Source organism: Copadichromis virginalis, linkage group LG17 (assembly GCF_057382275.1).
Source record: "Copadichromis virginalis isolate Kocher_CV1m ecotype Utaka linkage group LG17, C_Virginalis_male_GT1.1, whole genome shotgun sequence".
NCBI lineage: Eukaryota > Metazoa > Chordata > Actinopteri > Cichliformes > Cichlidae > Copadichromis > Copadichromis virginalis.
Window position 1 is genome coordinate 24,734,488 of NC_140634.1, and position 6,777 is coordinate 24,741,264.

The following is a 6,777-nucleotide window of genomic DNA, read 5'->3' on the forward strand; positions in this document are numbered from 1 at the left end:
TATCAACAATTACAACACAGGTGTCTCGAAACACATCCTTAGCCTTACTTTATCTTCTCTCTAACTTGTAGAAACTGTTAACACACTTCAAAAGGGGTTATTTAATTAACATTTTTAAGTGTCAGTGCTCCTCAGTAAAATACTAAAAAAAATGTCTGGAGATACCCATGCTTATTATTAAGTGCCAAAAAACACTGAAGCAGAAAAAGTCCTGCTGTCAGTTTCTCCCAGTCCATCTTATTCCCTTATTTAAAAAATGTGACAACGCTAGTGATTGTTTTCATTCTCCCGACACGGCCGGTTGTTGATATGCAGTAGTCTTCAGAGGCATTAGTCATCCACACCTGGCTGTGTTGATCAAAACCCTGCTATGGTCAAATCAGCTCTCTATCAGTGTGTGATTCATATAGGAGAGGCTTGCCCTGCCCCGTCTGTCTGCATGCTAGCATGGCGCCCCAGGAAGCCTGGTGTTTCTCTTGTTTACAGATCGACAGCATCTCTGGGAGAAGCCGGACGACAGCCTGTGACAGACTGATGGATGAGGAGACACTCATGCGCCACTGTGTCATCCCTGCACTCTCCACCCACTCTCCACTCACACTCGCCTACCAGAGGCGAGGATAGAGGAGTGCATTTGTTAATGCATGCAGATCGAGATTAAAGTTGCACCTTTTCCACCAAACCATGCAGAGAGGGGCATGATGGGTAAATAGTGGGCGGCTGTCAGGTTGCCTGATTGTTAACAGCCACATGACAGGGATAGATCCACTGCAAATGACAATGCTTGGGAATAGAGAGGCCAGATGAAATGGGTGACAAGCAGAGGTGACAGGACACAAGGGCACCCAATGAATCTGCATAGAAATGAGAAAGCTCCTCCAGAAATTACATCTCAAAATCTCCTTCCAAAAAAAAAAAAAAGAAAGAAAAAAAGAAAGGTTGAGTTGCTATTCAGAGACAATAAAGCTGATTTTCAAGTGTGGCATTGCAGGTACTAGGGCTGTTCGATATAACGATATATATCGGATGACGATATAAAAACATCTATTGTTTCTTTTTACGCTATCGTTTGTTTCGTGGTGTCGCAAAATAAACCGTTTACGGCAATATTTTTTTCATCGTTTTGATGGTCACTGTAGTGGCTATATTCATTTCTTAAAGTTCTCTCTTTCCCTTATATTTAATATAACCACACTAAGGACGGACAAGCGCCTGTTTTTATGCGTTGTGGTTAGCAACAACGACGGTAACACCATTGCGTGTCCGCTTGTTTATGTTCCACATAAACCTTTCACAATAAAGTTCAAGATCCTGTTGAGACTTTTCAAAATAAACTGAATCACGTGAAAAAGTATGCAGAGTATTTATGGATGAGAAGCAAAAAAGAGCCGTCAGATGCTAAAAAATAAACCTTAGACTCAAACGTTAGAACAGGCTTTTCCCGCAGCACGCTGTGTAATAAATTCTTATGTCTAAAAATGTATCATTTCATGCATCGGTTAAAACACTCGACTCCAGGTACACGGCGCCCAGAAAATGTTAAATTTTTGTGATTTCTATCGTTATCGGGATGATAGATGTTTTATATCGGGATATGAAATTTTGGTCATATCGCACAGCCCTAGCAGATACTGTACATATTTTAACCGATTCCTTTAGATCTAGCCCTCATGATGTGGGAAATTCCTGCACGCAATTACAGCAATCTAATCACATTCATCCCAAGTTTCAGCAGCCCAGAATGATGGGCCATAAGCATTTCCAACATCATCCGACCTAAAGAAAACCCTTGCTATGTTCTCTCTTAGTCTTTTCTGCAAGGCTTCATAAAGTCTTGCTAGCATGCACAGAGAAGTTCAAACAAAGCCCCCAACAATCAGACAAACGACTATGAGCAAGCAACAGTGGCAATAGTGGGAAGGAAAGAACTCCTTTGTAACAGGAAGAAGCCTCGTGCGGAACTAGGATCAGGGATGGACAGCCATGGGAGCAATTACTAACAATTACTAACGATTAAATGCAAAAGTGGTGTATAAACACACTAACAGTTAAAAAAAAAAAAAAAAAAAAAGAGGTGAGTGAAGAAGAAAAGTGCATCACGGGAGGATCCCCAGCAGCCTGAGTCTATTGCAGCTTAACTTAGGGATGTTTCAGGGTCAGCTGATCCAATCTGGGAGCTGGTCCCATAGGAGAGGAACCTGATAGCCAAAAGCTCCCTAGACTGGCAAAGCAATAGTCCAAAACACAGGCTCAGAATATACAGCATTGTTGGGCTCAAACTTACAGTGCAGTTTGTAAAATACAGAATCCTGATGTCGATGTGAAAACAGTCAGGAAAAGAGCAAAGTGGAAAGGAAAAGAAGTGAAAGCAATGGCACTAAAAGAAGAAGAGCAGAAATTACAGCAATTTTGCATTTGTGGGAGAATGACAGTTCATTTCAGTTAGTAGCAGTACATCGTAGGCTGTGAAATCTGAAATCCAAGCCCTGACGAATAATGGTCATCGACTCACCAATTGCTGAAGCATAATAAGCCACTAAATACCAAGATGATTGCAGGATAATCTTTGCCTAAAAAATAAAGAGACCACTGAGAACACTTGAATAAACAAACTAATTAAGATGTTTCTTAACAGTGTTATGTTCAATATTTAATTAGAATTTTACTTGCTATTGAATAATTTGGACTTAACTGGACTTAATATACTTTCAGAGAAGACAGGCAGCGTACTAAGCCTGTTGAAATTCAAATAAATTAAACTCTCAGACACGACTGCCAATTTCTCAGATCTGTAAAGCAAATAAACAGCTTTAAGTGATGTTTTGTATGCTGTTGGTTGAACTAATCCTGTTTATATTTTTATCTACCCTTCCATCACTTAAAACCTCAAACCTTATATTGAGAGAAACTGTGGCAATTAGAGGACCATTTACTCATGTTCAATACGGGAAAACACCATTATTTTCAAAGTAAGGCTTTCAATCACGCCTTCAATGATTCTCAATCACTGCCACAGTTTTCTCCATGGTGTGGAACCAGCTATACTGACGTTTACTTTCAGAATTTTGCATTTTGGAGACACACATGAAAGGATGCTGGAGGTTTGATTTGTTATTTGAGGAAACATAAAACCAACAGGTGCTGTTAAAGTCATGTAGAAGTTGTCGCCGGGGCATGATTCACATCAAGTATTTCTTAGCTGAGTAGACTTTATTAATAATTAAAGACACTTGCATTCACTAGATGTAATGAGCATGATGTGGATTTGACTGTGAAACCAAAGAATATTACAGAATACATTGAGCACACCAGGTTTATCCACATTTTTAATCTGACCGAAACAAAAGTTTACAAAACTGACATCAAGTTTTATTCAGTGACACTACAAAGTAGCTGCTGAGACTATAATCTCATCAGGGAAGTCTTTGGTGAGTGTTGTGGATCAAGGGTCTTTTTGTCCTGCTGATAGCTAAGACTACTGAGAAAAAAATCTCAAGCTATCAAGAGGAAAATGGGAAATAGATGCTGTGATTTATTTAAACATCTGCAAAAATACATGGAAATACAGAATATAAAGCAAAATAGAGTTTGTAAAATTCTACTGAGTTTGAAAGTCAATATTTAATATGGCTTCTTGAAGGACATTCTTCCTCTTCTTTGGATGTTGGCTGCCTTTGTTTGATTCTCTGTTAAGATGATCTCACACTGCGTGAGTAATGTTGAGATCTAAGCTCTGGTAAATCCAATCTCAGAGTGATTGTTTTCCATTGTGTTTTCTTCTATCCAGGCATGCTTTTACTGCACTGTGCAGTGTGTTTGGGATCACTGTCACTGAAACTGCAAGGTGGCTCAAAATGTGATGGTAATTTTCTGCATTTTGACAAGATCTCCAACACCACTGGCTGAAACGCAAACCATGACTAAGCCTCCACCGTGTTTTACAGATGGCTGTAGACACTGACTGTTGTGCCTCTACCCTGACCTTCCCCACATATGTTGATAACAATTTGAACCAAAAATTTCTAATTTTGATTTGTTCCTCAACAACCGTTCTCTTTTATTTACGCTATGCTGTTTGGCATACCTCAATTCATTATGACAGGCTTCTTGACAACCACTCAGGTTGTCAAGAAGCCTGTCAGGAATTTGTTTAGGCTTGCCACCACTCCCTTCGGCAACAAGCTGTGTAGACACAACACTGGTCTGCCTGTTTTATATTTGAATGATTCATGGGTCAGTGCTAAGTGGCTTAAGAAAACATTCCTCTGAAAACTGACTACAATGACTGCCAAAGCAGCTAATGTCTAAAGAAAAAAGACTTTAAAAGACATTCAGAAAGTTTAATGAGTTGTTAGTCGAGTTCACTTGTCTCCTTGGAAATCAAACATAAAGAAACGAGGGGTGGTTCTAGACATGTATAGTACTATACACTATATGAGTAGCGAAGATATCCTTTGTTGTCTTACAACTACAACAGCACTTTTGTTACTCAATAATCAACAAACAATCCTACAGTGTTTCCCACCTCTGAATCTCCTATCGCTTTCTATTGTTGTGGTAAAATTGAGTTCTGTTCGACAAGCTTGAAGCGGAGACATGGTGAGGCAATTCTCCAAATACAATGAGCACATCAGTGACTAAATGGAAAGCAGTGATAGGATCTAGGCTGTCACGTAAACACAGAGCAGCAAATATCCTTACAAGACACTATATTCTATGGCACAGCCGTGCATACGCTCTGTCACAAGCATATTCTAACTAGTTTTAAAAGATAGTCTTCCAAGTTTTAAATATAAAAATGTTTATCGGTGAAATCAGTTAATTGTATACAGCTATTTCATTTCATCCTTCACTGCAGCAACTTTGATCGTCTCTGGAGTTAGGTGAGCTTCCTCCTTTTATCAGTGCACCCAGGCCTCCAACCAGTGTTATCACCCAACTTGCCCTAAAGATGCTTAAGCCAGTCATGCATCAACAACTCCACGGCAACATATGATAACACCTGTGATTGCACGATCATACATCAAGCAGTCTGTCAGCTCGGTCATTTTAAGGTGTTTGATAAATGATACATGCCTGCCTGTAATGTATAAAATGACTGTTACACTGCAATGCTGTGCTGTGCTAAGGTTCAGTCCCATGTGAAGTGACTCTTCATGCATCTTTGCACACCCAAGAGCTGCATGTTACGCATGTTGCATAGCTAACACTGTTCAAACTACAGCAATTTGTGGTATATCTGTGATACACAAGGTGATCAAGATCTACACTGCACATGATCCTTTGGTAAAGCATGAAAGGAAGTTGATAGATCAATCTTAGATATTGCTCAGTGTAAAAACAGATGCAGAGTCTAGACAATAAAACATATTTTTATGTAATAATCTATTTTGCTTTACTTATTGTTAATTGAGGGGTGTTGTTAGAACTGTAATAACAAAAAGGTTAAAATTACCTTCATGAACTTAGAATTAAATACCGCCCTCAGTCCAGTTCTATCTGATTACACTTAATCGTCAGTTTCCATGAAATTCAAGCTTTTCTTTCCCATTTTTTCCCCACTGAGAATGCATAACTAACTCCTAAGCATACGCAACTTAAAAAACAAAAAAATATATTTTTGCAGAAAACAAAATTTGGAATCACAAAGGGTCAGTGCATATTTCTGCAAATTTCAGAAGACACACTGCCCACCAGCTGTGCCCACAAATTTACTACCAACGCCTATATTATCCAAGCAAAGGACTGGGAAAGCAAAAATACTGCAAAATACAGAATACAGACAAGCACCACTGTGCCAGTCCCAGATCCCTTATTACTGCAGAGATTTCATGTTTATTTGCTCAACCTCAGGCCACATTACACCGTCGCTTCTCCACATAATGCAATATTCAGGTGACCAACTCTTGAATCTCCCTTCATTCTTCCAGGTCAGTGCACCACACTGTCCTGGTGAATTCACAACATGGTTGCATGCATCCAACTCTACAAAGAGACAAACAGCTCTTTACCTCCAGGTCAAGGTCCTGCTCTTATCCGAGCATCTGTCTCCCTCCTGCTACCCTATCAAAAAATATCTTAAATGTACTCTGCTCGACTCGACTTCATCTAGCTGCAGAGTGAACCAGGCTCCCCTACACCTCTGAATCCTCAAATCTACGAGCAATCCTTTCTAAAGCCAGTTGACTAGGTGAGCTACAGGCAGTCTGCTTCGGGATCAGATTTTGTAGAAATTGTTTTTTTTTTTTGTTGTTTTTTTCAGTTTTTAAGTTCTCAAAACAGTTATTATAAATATTTGCATTTCCAACACCTGCTTGCTTAAACTGCTAAAAAAGAAATAAATCTGTCATTACTTTTTCATGCAGATATCTTTTAACTTAAACATGTTTTTGTTCGTCAAATGGTCGGTTAAGTCATTTTTTGGGGGGTTTTTTAGCCAATGAAAGCAGGACTTAAAAGTCTGTTTACTGCTTTTGTCTTCTATCTGTCCTTTCCCAAGTCAATTAGCAGAGAAGTCTGCCAGTAGGAGCGGATGCAGAGCCATGCATACCTGACAGATACCAAGCAGTGGCTGTGCTGAGCAAATTATACTGTCAGGAGCTTCACTGATATTGCGTAGTTTCAAGGCCAAGTTATTAAATCCTCCTCTCTGTTGCACTGCAGCTATTGCTTCACTGGTGATTTACTATCATGTCGTTTCTCTCCAGTAGGCCTATTCTTAGTCTGGGTATCATCCACATCACGCGTGGAGAGAGGGTTATTTTTAGCAAGGCAGTC